A 15,664-nucleotide genomic window follows, 5' to 3' on the forward strand; every position below is an offset into this window, starting at 1 on the left:
AGCCGGCGGCTTCTCCAGTGGGCAGGCAGCATCTGCAAAGCGCTGTCCTGGGGGGGGCGAGCCTGGACTCGAGGGTTGTTAGCCTTCAACCCAACACAGGTGGTGGAAAGGAGGCAGGACACGAGGGCAGTGCTGGGGAGGGCTTATAAGGCTCCAGGAGGGAAAAGAGCAAAGTTGTGCCAGCCCTAACCTTGTGAGACAAAAGGTGCTGCCCTACCACAAATCCCTGCTGCAAGCTGATCCCCCTGAGGAGGAATGAGGCCAGTGCTGCTTAAAACTGCAAGGTAGGATACAAGGGGACTATTTCTGAGAGTCTGACTGATGGTGTCTGTTATCCTGAGGTGGTACAAGCTTAAACAAGCCCTCTGCTCATCACTTCTCTGTAAACAAATGTGCCGGGGTATTTGTGCAGCACCTCTGTGGGCTGTGTGGGGATGGCTGGGCTGCCCCCAGAGGGGCGCTCAGATGTGGCGGCAGAAACTGGGCTGCTTTGAGGCCTGTGGGTTAACTGGAGGTGGTAAAGGCCATCTGAGAAGATGGAGGAGAGTTTAAACCTGGGCTCTGAGCTGCTGTGTGGCTGGAGTGGTTAATGATTTGCCCCTGGTGTTGGCAATTAGCAGGGCTGGGGGCAGGTGGGTTTGCAGGGACTTCCTGCTCCTGAGCTTCTCTCCTTTTTTTTTTTTTCTGCAAGAAATGACTTTCTGAAAGGTACCTAATCCTGGGGAGGGGGGTAGTGGGGGGTGTGGCAGAGGAGCTGGTTGGAGATATTTTGAAGGAATGTTTTTTACCTTATAAACATTGGTTTTGACAAAACCAAAGCATCAGGTTGCCCCAGGGTCACGCAGGGTGTTCTCAGGGATTTGTTTCTACTGCTTCGTTTCAGTCACCTGCACTGGTGGTTTTATTCCATATCACTTGGGCTCCAGCAGTGGCATGGCATGAGCCATCCTGATTTTTTCCAGTGCTGCTGGAAAAAATAACTTAATTGTCTTTTACATCAAAATAACCTCAAATTCCTGTTGCCCAAAACCTTGACTGCAGCTCCCTCAGTAGCTACCAGGAAAGCTGCAGGTGGCTTGTTCTGATTTGCTCTCTGCATGTCCTGGAAGAGAGGCAGGTGACACGGCTAGTTGTCAGATAGGGCTCTAAGCTTCCCCTCCAGGTAGCCTGCAGCTCATAGCCAAAGAAGCAAACTTAACCCAATGATGTACTCTGCTAGAGTTTTGCTCAGAAACAAGCTGTGATTTCATGCCACATAGGTCATAGTGCCAGCTTATAAGAAGGAGTCTCCCTCCTCCATTTCACCAGCTCCACTGGTCAGCAGCCCATTCCATTTCCTGCAATGGTTTTTGGTCCTCAGCTAAGCTGTAAAACTGGTGCTGGAGGGACAAGGGCATGGTTTGGGATGTAAACAAGCATTGGCATGAGGTTGAGGAATATTTTTACATTTGTATTGCTGCTTTGGATGGTGTATTGCCAGATCACAGCCTTCAGCCACACCCATGCAAGGCCTCTGATTCGCCCTACTGCTTGGATGGAAGGTAATCTGGCTGATGCTAGAGAGTGGACACGCATCTGACTGTGCTGTTTCATAGACTGGGAAGTTACTGGTTTTGTATTAGCTTGACACTGGCAGGTCTTTGTCTCCTAAGTGCTGTTTACATCTCTCAGCTTTAGAGAAGCCAATAATTTAGTATGAGCTGGCAATAATTGTAGAGCACTGTAATGAGTCTCTCAAACTACAGTGTAACTAGTCAGCTAATAGCCACTGAAATGCCTTTCTATGTAATGCTGTAGACACCTTGGAGAGATGAAATAGATATTCTTTGTTCTTTATTAAAGTTTTATGGCAAAAGCTTTGTTCTTTGGCTCAAAGCCTCTTTTATTTTTTTTTTCTTTGTTCAAGGGAAAAATTTTAAAAACTGAAACCAAGTTTTTAAAGCTGTTGGTGCATCTTAAAAACCACATTTTTCATGTGAACTTGCAGCCCTGGAGAATGAGTCTGTTGTTCTCTTCTGTTGAACAAAAGAGAGTGGCCAAGGAAGGCTTTAAGTCTCCTACCTGTAGTTCCTCAAGGGACATCATGCCTTGGTCACACTTTCTCTTAAGGTTTTGGAGTTGTCATACTTATCAGTATTGTACTGGTAAGTCTCCCAGTATAATCTGGGAGCGCATGCTGGCTCAGGGCATGGGCTGAGCAAGCTCAAAGCCATGTTGTGTTAGGGTGATGCTGGTTAGTGCTTGCTGAGCACCAGCTGGGTGCCATGGTAGAGTCACTATATAATTTTGATTTGTGCCATACCTGCTTCTGAGCTGGTAGAGATCCCAGACCTGCCTGTAATTTACCTGTGTCATGTGGATGCAGTTTAGGAATCTCACTGCTCTTTGCTGCAGTTCATTAGAATAAGAAATCACACCAGCAATGCATAGATCTGCTTTGACCATTCTGCTGTGGTTCTATTCACTACAAAGCTGTCCTCCACATAATTCCTCAAGCTGGCACCAACTAAGCTGGCAAAAATCAGTAGTGAAGATCCAGCTGAAAAGTTATTTCATTAGTGGAGTCAACCTCAGAAATGAGAATTTGGAGAAGAGCATCCAACTTGGAGAAGATCTTGTCTCCCAGAGCTCTGGGTGGGTGGGATGTTTCCACTGAGGCTTCTGTGATGCTGAGTTGCTTTTCCGGGTGATGCCACATAGTGGTTTCCTTGACAGATGGCAATGAATTGACAGCTTAAAAGGGCTCTTTACAGAAAAAAAAAGTGACACATAGAAATGTTCTCTGACTAATGGAGATGGAATTGGTGTCACTGAAGTAGGTAGTGGATTCTCCAGGCAAATCTGTTACTCTGAGTTTGTGTAGAGAAACTGCCTGAGGACTGTTCCGGGCTACACACTGTGCCTGAAGTGTGGGGGGTTTAGTAGGTGAGACTGGAGGAAGTGATATGCTTTACTTAGGGGTGGATAGTTAGAATGGTTGCTGGGGAGTTTTGTCATATTTGCATGTCCAATGTGTTGCCACAAGTTGATGCTTTATTAATTTTCTTCCTGAGCTTTCAGCATTTTGGACCCTGATTTCCTGCTCTGAAAGATGGGAAATATCACTTTATGCAGGGTGCTCAGAAAATAATCTAACATTCTCTGGGATTGTCTGCCAGGGTTCAGCTATATGGCATTGTTCATTTTAAGAGTCCCTCTGGCTATTTGAACTTGGCCCTGATAGCTGTCAACAGCAATTGGCAGGAGGGTTTTATCTACAGCTATAATCTGTTCCTTGTCACTAGAGCATTAGCAGGCAGAGTGTTTCTCAATTCCTGCTTTGCATAAATGTTTTCTCAGAACTCCTGGAAGCATTTATTCACCTCTCAGTATTATTATTTAGGCAAAGTGTCTTTTCATACCCTTCTGTGGTGATTACAGCACTGATCTCTGCCAGGTTTCACATAGGTTGTGGTGGTTGGTAAGCGTAATAAAAGCCCTAGAGCTTCCCAAAGGAAACTTGTGCTGCATGATGGATAGTAAACACAAGGAAATCTGTTCAACTCTTTTCAGCTGAGAACTATTTACAATGACTTTGCAGTTTTGGTCTGTACCAAGATTTCTTTAGTTTCCCTACTTCTTTCATCCTGCTTGCTGTGGAGTCCTGCCCCATCAAAAAGAAGGTTGCTGAAGACTATTTCCCAGTCCCTCAATCTGTAATAAAAGAGAAGCCAGAGCTGACCAGTGTTATGCTTGGTTGCCATAATGTATACTTTGAAACTAAATAGAATCATAGAATCTTTTATGCAGGAAAAGACCTTTTAAGATGGAGTTCCACCACTAAACCATGTCCCTAAGTGCCACATCTACACATCTTTTAAATACCTCTAGGGATGGTGACACAACCCCTTTCCTGGGCAGCCTGTTCCAATGCTTGACAAACCTTTTGATAAAGAAATGTTTCATAATACCAGTCTAAATCTCCCCTGGTGCAACTTGAGGCTGTTTCCTCTTGTCCTATCACTTGCTACTTGGGAGAAGAGACTGACATCCAACTTGCTACAACCTCCTTTCACATAGTTGTAGAGGGAAATAAGGTCTCCCCTCAGCCTCCTCTTCTCCAGGCTAAAGACCCCCAGTTCCCTCAGCTACTCCTCATAGGACTTGTGCTCTAGACCACCAGCTCCATTGCCCTTCTCTGGACACGCTCCAGCACCTCAGTGTCTTTCTTGTAGTGAGGGGGCCAAAGCTGAACACAGTATTTGAGGTGCAGCCTCACCAGTGCCAGGTACAAGGGGACAATCACTTCCCTAGTCCTGCTGGCCACACTAATTCCAGTACAAGCCAGGATGCCATTGGCTGCCTGGGCACACTGCTGGCTCATTCAGCCGGCTGTCAACCAACACCTCCAGGTCCTTTTCTCCCAGGAAGCTTTCCAGCCACTCTTCCCCAAGCCTGTAGTGTTGCATGGGGTTGTTGTGACCCAAGTGCAGGATCCAGCTCTAAGCCTTGTTGAATCCCATGCAGTTGGTCTCAGCCCATCAATCCAGCCTGCCCAGATCCCTCTGTAGAGTCTTCCTACTCAAGCAGATCAGCACTCCCACCCAACTTGGTGTCATGTGCAAACTTAGTGAGGGTGTACTTGATCCCCTCACCCAGATCATTGGTAAAGATATTATAACAAAACTGGCCTCAATACTGAGCTCTGGGGAACACGACTTGTGGCTTTAACTCCTCACAGAAGTAAAGGAACAAAACTAAAAGATTCCTGCAATGGGTTCTCTCATGCAGCTGTCTCTGAACAGAAGACAGGAGAGTGTAAAGTTCACTGGACATAGTTTGACAACATGGGATGTTTTTCTTGGGTACTTTATTGTGAAATGTGTATCTGAATATTTCTATCTTAGAGCAATGACTGAACAGCAATAACAAAATATGAAGCAAAGCAGATGGCAGTACAGAAATATCCTTGGTTTATTCAGATAAGCTCAGAAGAATGAATATCCTGATGATTGGATGGTATGTGTTATTAAGTGTATACGTTAGTCACCATTCTACGTATTTTGTCTGCTCAACAGAGTATGTAAACCTTTAAACACAGACCACTGTTGTTGCAGTTATATGTGTTGAAAGTATCCTGTTATAAATGTTTTAGTAGCATCCATTAATAGGACTGAAATTGATGGGAGGTTCTGTTGATGACTATGATTTAAAAGAAGCTGCACTTAATAGACCAACTTCAAAGGAATCCCTGGTTCTTTCTTAGCTGTTTTTTCCTCCTTGAGGAAAATCCTTACTTCTATTTATATATTGTGCCCAGACTATCATTAGGTAGACGGATCACCTTTTGTAACTTCAAAATATATCCCTGAATTGGCTTGTCTGCTACCTGTACATTTTTGAATGGCAAGGTTTTGAAATATGAACTTTTTTATTTAAAAAAAAAAAAAGAAAATCCTGCAGCTAGTAATAGGTAAAAAGATTGTTCTGAGGTCACGGATTTCTAGCAGCAGTAGCATGTGAATGAGTGTTAGTGTGTACACATGGTGTTTTTACTTTTATCTCTAACACTAGGTAGGTGACTTACTCCAAGTAATTCAAGTTCTTGGAAGTAATCTTGGACCAAATGCACAAATGTAAGTCCTCTGGTAAGAATGGATTTTGTGGATGAAACTGAAAATAGGACAAAGCTTAACTAAAGGTAGGATTTGTACTATTTTGATTGGCCCATCTACTCTCTGTTTGTGCTATGTAAGCCCTATATGAAACCAGCATGAATCTAACTGTGGCATGAGCTGGTCACCTACAAGACTAAAGCCAATACTGGGCTATGGTTTTGCTGGTCAAACCTTCAACACAGCATCAACTTGCATGGTTATCTGTTACCACATCAGTGCTTAGCTGGGATCCCTTCTGTGAGCTCAGGTGTGACAAATGTCTGTGCAGCAGCATGGTGAACCAGGAAAAGGAAAATCTGATTATATTTTTTAAGGGGAAAAAGAAAATGATTTGGTGTTATTCTGGACTCATTCCTAATCTGGGTCATAGCATGATAATTCCTTCAGTAGTACTGGCATAACTGGAGGGGTTGGCATGCTGGAAATGTATTGTAATTTGTGAACAATGGGTAATAATGGAGCAACGCTGGCTTAGATCAGTGGTTATTTTACAGTCTGAGGATTTGGATTTTAATAGTGGAACCTACAAATTTCGCCTCTTTAAAAACAAAAAAAACCCCAAGTTCCAGTGACATGGGATGTTACTTTGGCAGAATGTATCATTGCAGGGTTAATCCTAACAGTGCAAACACACTGCTTTCTAGGTTCTTGGTAGTTAACAGGCAAAATCTGCTCTGTTTAAGGAAACCACAAAGCGATATCTGGTGTGTTGCATGGGTGTAACTGGGGAAGAGGGGAAAACTTACTACTTGTCTCTATGCAAATTGCAGAATCCACATGTAGAAAACTGAGTCTGTGCCTCTGCATGGCTCTTTTCCTCATCTGGAACATCAAAGTGTCTTGTTCCTTTTTTTTGTGTTGATGTTCCTCTGCTAACTCTGCCAAGGTTTACATTCTGAAAAGAATAAGAAACATTAGGAATGATTTGTCATTCAATAGGACTAATAACTGGAGAGAATGATTTGTTATCCACATACTTGTTTAAGAGTAAAACACAGAGCAATTTGATAAGCTAATTCCTATAGGGAATAAAAAGCAGAAAACTTGAGCTTTTTGGAACTGAATTTTTTAAAAATTTGATTTCTCTACTGAGCAGTAGAGCTCTAAGGTACAGACCACTTTGCTCAATGATTTCAGCTTACACTTTATCAGTTTGTCATAATGCAACAGTAATATAGGTTTAAAGATCAGGTTAGATGTATGTTACTATTATCTCTAAATAATGCCTCTGAATCCATAGGCTTCAGTGGGTTTGGTCAAGATGAATTGGATTGCACATATATAGATGCTACATAGTAGTTAAAAACTTTCTAGAACTCTGTTCCCCCTCCTTGTTTTGGAGCTTTGCTTTCCTGCAGAGATTGCTTTGATTCAGTGTTCAGCCTGGGAGAAAAAAGCTTTCCCTTGGGTACAGGGGATGGTGGGGAGGCAGTGGTGGATTACCCTGGTTTGGTCCTCTCCTAAATACTCAATGAGTGACACTTTTTGCCCCTCTGAATGGGAGAGGAACCTGAAAAAGATCTTCTGGAAATGTCAATTATATTAAAAACACCGTTATGCTTGTGCAAGGGTGTTTTGGGATTCACAGGAAAAGTCCTGAAGGTACTGTTACTGTACCACTTGAGAAAGAGCTTTTGTTAACTTTGCACTGAAATGATAATTTGCCTTTCATGCTGAGATTAAAAACCAAGCTTTTCTGTAACCAAAATTTTCAAATAAAATACTGAACATATGGGGGGGCGGATGTGCTTAAAATGTTTTTATAGTTGATCCATACTTCAATTTGTTAGTGAAATAAAATATTTGGACTTCTCTGGGGCGAAGGCAGTCTCACACGTGGTAGGAGCGTCCCAGGTTCTATGTCCCAGCCAGGAGGTGCAAAGGGTGTACCTCCTCCTTTGAGAAGTGGTGTACCTGCCATGGGCGCTAGTGAGGTGAAGGGGGTCAGTAGTTTTGTGGTTGCCTTTAGCTCTCCTTAGCTTCTGTACCTATGCAAAAGGAGCAAACTGCCACTGCAATTAAAATGAAGAAAATGAATGTCTCTAGATGTGTGTATCTCCAGGAGATACAAGCTATCACTACTGACTCTAACATTTAATCTTGCATTGACAATTAAGATTGAAATCTGCATTGAAGTTTCCAGTGAATTCTTGGTGCAAGATTATATTTAGACTGTATTTACAGAGGAGCCCTAAGGCTGCCCTCAATTCCAAACTTGCCATCTCCACAGTCAAAGAAACTGCAAGAATGTCCCTTGGCATAGCTAGAGGCCTCTTCTCAAAGCAAGAAGGACCCCAAGGACACAAAACTTTCAGTGCCTTTTCATGCTTCTGAGTCTCCCTTCTGGCTGCTCCAGCCTCAGTATAAACAGATGAGATAATCTGGGAGTATCAGGCTCTTTAGGAAGAACGTTGTCATCCCTTAAGTATCATGTGTTTTGTTTGCTTTAACCTCAGGCTCTGTCCATTCCAGCAATATTGCCATCGTATTTCTGTCCCCTTCTGTTGTAAAGTGCTGGTCAAAGAAGAAAAGTGTTCCCACGCCAGCAGTTCAGCTAGGGAGATTTTCTGTTTAACCAGAGCCTCTGGGGAGTGTTTACACACAAGCATCTTGTCCATGCGTGGAGCATGCATGGCACTGACTATGCGGTGCTTTGGTAGGTAAACTGAGCTTTGCTCTGTCAGATGGCTGCACCACCCAGCGCTGCCAAGTTGCTGTGCTTTGAGCAGCCACCCGGAGGACTTAGTTTTGCTGCCATCCAGCTCATTAGCTTTCAGTAGCTCACACATGTTTATTTATATAAACTAAACCTGTGAAAACAAGACGGTATGTCAAAGTCAAATTACTTGGTGTGACTCTCCTCCTTCAGCAGGAAAAGATGGGGCTACTCTACTCATTCATCTCCTTCTCGTTCACTGCAAAGTAACACAATTAGCAGTGAGAAAAGGCTGCCAATCCAGTGAATAATCTTAGAGATCTCTGAGCAGTTAAGCATGTTAATTAAATTGGCATTGCAGCAGGAGTTTGAGTTAGCAGGCTACCAGCAATCTTTTGGAGGCATGTTTCCTTCCCTACACAGTGCTTGAAGACTTCCTAAATCTAGACTGATTTGGCCAGACTCTGCTGCCTTCCAATGGCTCTTCATTTCAGGGGAGCTGTTCCCGATCTACATAGCTCTGTAATCAGGAAGAGACATGTATCACTTCAGTGGCATTTTTTTTTTCCTGTTTATAGTCAGATGTGATACTGTATGGGATTTACTCTAGAATCTTCCAGTTCTACAATCTGTTCCTTCTAATGTATTTCCCACTGTTTTGGTAACTGGGACTCAATAGGTACAACTCAAACTTGGCAGACCTTTTGACACTGTTCTTGTGAGACTCACCATCTAGATTCCTTATCTTTGTGTTAATATCAACAGAAATGGTGACATACAATGCTGAAGAGTCTTTGTGCTGCCAACGCAACAACTCTCTATGTGCAACTCTGTTTTTTACCTCCAGCTAAATAAAGACAGATGCCATTTGGGATCTTGCTTTAAAAATATTGGTACTTGTGTTCTGTGTTTGCAGGAACTTAACATCACTTACTCTTTGCCTTGAACAAACCAGAACATCTTATCTGGATGTAAGACTGTGTTCTAGCTTATGGATGATAAATACATGTAACCATGATTCAGCAGTATAAACCAGAAGTAGCTCTATGGAGGTCAAAAGTGCAGTGCAATAATAAAGGAATTCCTGTGCAAGAAGAGGATGGGAGAAAAGCAGCAAACCTTAAAATTATTCTCTATGGTCTTACAATGTAACATTTTATGTGAATGCTGACTTCAGTGGCTAGTCATTGCAGTAATGAACTGGTAGTCCCTTCCTTGTGGGACTGTTCACAACAGGCCGGCACTACCGTAGTGTGACTGCTTCTAAGACTTCTTTGAAAAGTGGGTTTGTCAGTCTTCAGCAGCTTGTCCAGGCTTCTCTGCCTTGGTATTGCCACTCTTGCAAGCAGACTGATCATGTCCCCATGAGTCGTTATTGAGCATCTGATTATTGGGAGTGGAGATGGGGTATAATCACTGCACCCTAGGACATGATGGTAAAACCTTTTGGAGGGAGATGTAGCCTCTTCATGTGTGATTAGGATAGTGCCTTGTCTACAGGTGTCCTGTCTGAGAGGTCAGATGAATTCTTGGTATTAGGAGAAGAGCTGGGCACATACTGACTACAGCTCCCATGTAGGGAGGGGTCTGTCCCACCCCTTCAACATCTAAGGGCACCCTTTCTCCTGTCCCGTTTTGAATACTTTGCTTTAAGGGCTGCTGGAACTAGTTCACAGGGGAAGAAATCATTGTGCCTCTCTTCCTCTAAAATGGATCTGTAGGAGGTTGGATGTGCTGAACTAGTACATTTCTAAGGACAAAAACTCCTAATGTTTTTGAAGATTTTTTTTTTTTCCGCTGTTACCATGTTGCCAGGCAACATTCTTACAGTATCAGCAGCTGGGGAAACTAAACTCTGAATGTCTGAAAATGGATTAAAGGAGAAGAAAGAAGGTGTCTACATTGTCTTTTGGCTATACCCTTCCACTGCTGAGAAGATGTACCCCTCACTCCACCAGTAGGCTCCTTTATTATAAACTAGAACTTGGATTTATTCATCTTCATCTGTATTTAGATGTATTAACACTTGAAGGCAAGGCTAGATGGAGATGAAAGTCTTTGCTCTCTAGCTAATAGATTCTTAAATATTAGGGCTGGGACAGATCTAAGAGGTCCCCCAGTCCTTTTTGCCATGGGAGGTCAGTTGCTGTTATCCTGTCACTTGCAATGGGGTGGTGGGGTGACACAAGAGTCAAAGCTTCTACTTACAAATCTAGAGTGTGTTTGAGCCTGTGCTTAAAAGGCCCTCCTAGCCCAACAGCAGGTAAGAACTGTTTACTCATGCTGTGGAATTGAAGGAGGCTAAAAATGATGCAATGCCTGACTCCCATGCCACTGGCAGCAGAACCTGGTCTGACTTAATTATGGTAGCCTGAGGCATGTGGCAGACTCCTGACACTGCTTTGGCTTTTCTAGGGAAGTCTTTTTGTCTTGTATCATTTGTATGGATAGGACACTGGGGACCCTAGTGTACTGAATGCTGTTTGAACACACAGCAACAGAGACTTCTTGCTCTGCAGAGTTTAGTCAACCTTATTTCCAGACCTTTTTAAAAAGTGCATATATTACCATAATATCAAGAGGTCAACAAAGTTCAGTCCCGTTGGGTTAGCAGTGTGCCGTTATGTGGTAAAAGATGGCTTCTGCTCAAAGGAATTTGTATTCAAAGGTGTTTTGCAGTCAGCACTCTGACTTCTCAGCTTCTGCTTATCTTTAACACTAGAATATTTTCTAATCAAGGTCTAAAATCTATATTGAGACTCCATCTCAGGTGACCTTCTAACCACTCAAAAACTAATGAGGATGGAAGAAAAGCTGAGCTTCGGAGCTTCATATTTTGTTTTACAGTCTGAGTGATCTATGTTTGCTCCATGCAGGGTGAAGGGAATTCTTTCCCTCTGAACAGATAAATTGAAAGTAATAGACTTTGAAAAGACACAGATCAACATAGATGATGGGTCTTTTTAGTCTTCTGATTAATAATAGGATGCAGTAGACAGCCAAATGATCTCTAACAGATAGAAAGTAAAAAGAAAAATCTTCTGACTGAAACTTCTTTAAGGATAGAAAAACCTGGCTTTTAAGTCATCGCTACAAAGACTTTCATGTTACAGCTGAAAGTGTTTTAAATCCCAAAGCCATAGAAGAAACACACTTAGGACACTGCACAGAGGCTCCCTGGTTAAACTTGGCTGGACAGTATTATACACACATTAAATATTTTCAGGACTTAAAGCCACTTCCCAGTCACTAAAATTCAGGTAACTTCTCAGCTGGTGATCAAAAAAAAATTTTAGTTATCTCTAGGAGCAGGATTATGTATAAAAAAGAGCAGAAACAACTACTTTTCTAGAAGAGTTGCTGGAAGACATTTAAAAATAAAGAAATTATGTCCTTATACCTTTCTAGTGTCAGAAGCTGAGGCTGCTGTAATTGCTGTTGACAGATATGTTAAGCTTTCTGTAAAGCACATTAACTCTTTGTATTAGGAAGTGGTGTTCGACCTGTGCAGCCAAGCTGCAGAATAGATTTTCCTTTTGGTAACTTCTGGCAAGCTTGCAAGGAGAACTTGTTTCTCTTCTGATTTATTACTTATCCCTCTGGCAATGCTGCCTTTTTCTAGCTCCATATTTCTTCCTTTCTCTTTCCTTAAGTTCCAACTACATCAAAAAGTGAAAAAGTTCATAAAAATGACTAAGGAAAACCTAACAGAGCACTTCCCACCTTGGGGAAGGAGAGACAAGAAATAAACTATCTGTTTCTTCTTTTGTTTTTGCAGATGCTTTAGAACCAGAAGTCTGACCTTCTCTACAACAGTGAACAGAGTCTTTGTTCCTTTCTTCTCAACTTTCTCTGAACAACAGTTAAAATATCCCTATTGCTCTATGTATAAAAAGAAAAGGCAGAAAGGCTAATAGGTTCTATAGACCAGATTCTATTCTGTCCTTTTTTTTTTAAAAAAAAAAGTGAAATGCTCAAAGTACAAAGGCAAATTAAAACTTCCTGCAGGGGGTAGGTGACATTGTCCATGTCAGTGCTGTTGCTAAAACAGCCTGAGCCACGGGCCTTTGCCTTACAGATCTCAGAGCAGCTAACCTTGTCTGACCATAACCGGGGGAAAAGATCATGGAACTTTAGTAACAGGGTAGGATCATGACAGAAGCAATATCCTCCTGTTTCTGAAGACTGCATGCACTGGTGATACATCTCTGCAGCTAAGCTTTCTCTCTTTGCCCGTAATTTCTGCAGTTCTCCAATGCTCTCTCTCCCACTTCTGGGTCAGTGCAAACATGAATATAATGTGTCTGTACTTTGTTTAGTTTCTGTGGGGAAGCATTGCCATTGTGCCTCTTACTCCAGGTTGTTATCATTGATAAATATTTGCTGATTTTGTTTTTTTTTCAAATACAATGAAAATTAATCTTCAGTAAATATATCCACTATGGTAAAGGAGAACTTTATCCAAAGCCCATTAAAATCAGTAGAAATCCTGCTGGATTTGGCAGGTGCCAAATAATACTGGGAAAGAAAAGAATTTGTGAAAAAGGTGTCCATCTTGGATCTGACCTTCTGCAATAATTCATGGAATAGAATTCAACATAGGGTATGTGTTAGACCCACGTTAATAACTTCATTCATTACCCACTGTATTAGCACATGTAATAGCTGTGCAATCCACAGTGACTACATCTCTAAACTTGGAAAGTAAAAAATCAATATTCAGAAATACAGCTGTGGGCACTGCAGAAACAGCTTCAAAATATCTCAAAGTAATGGTGACGTTACATCTTTTGGACCCATGCAACCTGGTGAAAACTGGGCCAAGGTCTCATGCATTCTCTGGTGACTTGGCAGCTTTAGGATATGATGTCTTTGTTCTACGTTTCACCTTGACTAGAACAAGGAAAACACCTCCCACTTATCCAGCTGGGCTTAAGTTGAAAGTCAAAATGTCAGCAGTAGAACATGGGAAATATGAATAAGGCATGAATGAGAGGCAGCTGCCAGTATGTGAGGTCATAACTATGAGCACAGGAGTAACACTCAAGTTGAGCAGGGTGGTTTCCTCACCCCTCTTGGCTAAGCTTAATGCAGCAGATTTTTTTTTTTTTTTGGTGTAGGAAAAACCTAGGATATTAGAGGCAAGTGCAGTATACTGGCAGAGTTAAATCATCCCAGACCTGCTAGGGTGGAGGCAGCTATACCTCAATGTGCGCCAAACTGTTTATGCTTGGAGCACTTTCCTGGTACATGAATGCTGGTGTGACGCTGTATCAATAAGCACTTCTATAGCTGCTCAGGAAACAAACATGAGGTGAGAAGAAAAGTTATGCCATGGATTAGAAACTGGGATCAATACTAGGATCAGTGGGGGATTTTAGTGGTGAGATTTCTAAACTATTTATCGACAGTCTGGAAAGGAGCCAAGGGATGAAGTGGCAACATCTGCAGAGTGTATAAAGAAACATTACAAACTGAATCAGCCTTCCAACAGGGCAGCAAATGCTATCCCAGACTAGCTGAGGCTACTGCTAAATGTACCAGCCTGTCTCCAGGCTGGAATGTGTTTGTAGCTGCCTTAATGCTGAGATGCTGCAGGACCAGAGAGCAAACAGAAATAACTGAAAGCAGAATCAGAACTTTATAGGAGGAATAAGGGTGATGAGAGAAGGGGAGATGGTAGGTTGAAGGAGTTTATCCTGGATGAAATTAAATTCACTTGGTGGGCTTTTGGTCTTTGTCAGAACATCATAAAATGCATCTTGGGGATCTCCATATGAAAAAACAATATGCTGTAAACCCACTTTCAGGATACTGGCTTTTTCTTCCTCCATTGGCTGTTCCATATGGCTGTGATTAATAATGGTCACAAATTATAATACTGATTTTCATAGGAATGAAATAAGGACCTTTAATGAAAGCAAATCAGATTTTAGCTGAGACTTGCTAAGACGGGGTGATATAGTTTATATAGCTATGAACAGTAGCAAATTATTCCAAAGATACATTTTCTGAGAATTAGTTTTGAAACAGATGCAAAGGCCAAAACTGTGGATGTAACCTGGAGATGAGCTGTTTCAGAGCATCTGGTACACTTCTGCTGCATGCTCTGGGCTGAATCTTACCTATGCCTAACCTGTCTCTGTCTCCACACCAGCAGTTGTCTGCAGGCGTATTTGTACCAGTACAGCTACTTGCCAGTGCACATCGTGGAGTTTCGACATCTGCCTGAAATCCTAGAGCTGGCTGGTTAGGGTGTTAGTATCTAAGTTAATTTCACGCTTGTCAAGGATGAACTAATCAAATTGCTGCTAAAGCTTTAAAAAACAGAGTGTGACAGAACAGTCTCCTGCAGATCCTGTTTTTTCCCCTGTGCACGTGTCTGGAACATGGGCAATGTGTTGTGGTGACCTGCCTCACTACAGATGGCTGGCTGACACTTGCTGCTGGGGACAGCACCATTGCTTCCGTCATGACCAGCACAGATGGGTACAGAGCCATATGGGCAAGTCCCTGCTCAACCATCCCCACTCATGGCTGAGCAGGCTGCTCCTGAAGCATCCCCAATTCCTACTGCCTCAGCAAACAGGACTCTAATGGATTTCAGAAAATGCAAACATACTTAGTTCCCACTCTCTTACTACTTGTATAACTCCAGTGACTGCACTCCACATATACTGTCAATAACAAATAAAAATGATCAAAGACTTATATCAATAGTGAAAACTTTCTTTACTACGTGATCCACATGCAAAAACTCTGTATCCTCTAGACAAGGCTTTCATATTGCAAGCAATAATGTAGTGAGATTGTACTATTTTTCAGATGCATTAGGAAGCCCCTATCAGATCCAGAGCTATCAGATGTCCCTAGTATCTTTAATGTAATTTTCACAATGCCTTTTGGAAGTGTGCTATTAACTTCATTTTGCAGGGGAAGAAGTGAGGTAAATAGAGCAAAAAACAGATAACTGCTGTCCAGAGGTCTAATATCCCTTTCCCCTAGTCCTTAAGGATATGTTCCAATATGAAATTAGTCATGTAAGTAGGGGTTATATTTAGCTGCAAGCATCCTCATCTAAATCATTGCCTCCTTTTCTGGAGTAATAGAGAGCAGATAATTTTGCACCTAGAATGATTTTCATTTGGGATTCAGTTTTGGATCAAATTTAGATTTGGCAGTAGTGGGAATAAGCATCTTATCCAATTATTGGTTGTATTCTCATTGCCTCCACTCCCTTCCTTGAGGTCATCAGCATGTGTTTGAGTCCCCTGTCCTTGTGCACAGCTGTGTGCAGTAAGCCCCAGCCTGATGGTGCTGTTTCTTGCCTTTGTGTTGTATGGGCTGCTTT

The 15,664-nt window shown here is 42.2% G+C and overlaps 1 protein-coding gene across 1 annotated transcript in view; it reads left to right on the forward strand.

Annotated features, from left to right (window-relative positions):
• The first annotated feature begins 265 nt into the window (after nucleotides 1–265).
• Nucleotides 266–15,664, forward strand: part of GRIA1 (glutamate ionotropic receptor AMPA type subunit 1) — a 194,611-nt gene continuing 179,212 nt past the window's right edge. Inside the window, exon 1 of the mRNA XM_026858090.1 lies at nucleotides 266–284. The gene's annotated coding sequence lies outside the window, so the exon portion shown is untranslated. The remainder of the gene's footprint in view (nucleotides 285–15,664) is intronic.

The sequence above is a fragment of the Athene cunicularia genome (genome assembly GCF_003259725.1).
Source record: "Athene cunicularia isolate RWA chromosome 13 unlocalized genomic scaffold, athCun1 chr13_part1, whole genome shotgun sequence".
NCBI classification, from domain to species: Eukaryota; Metazoa; Chordata; class Aves; order Strigiformes; family Strigidae; genus Athene; species Athene cunicularia.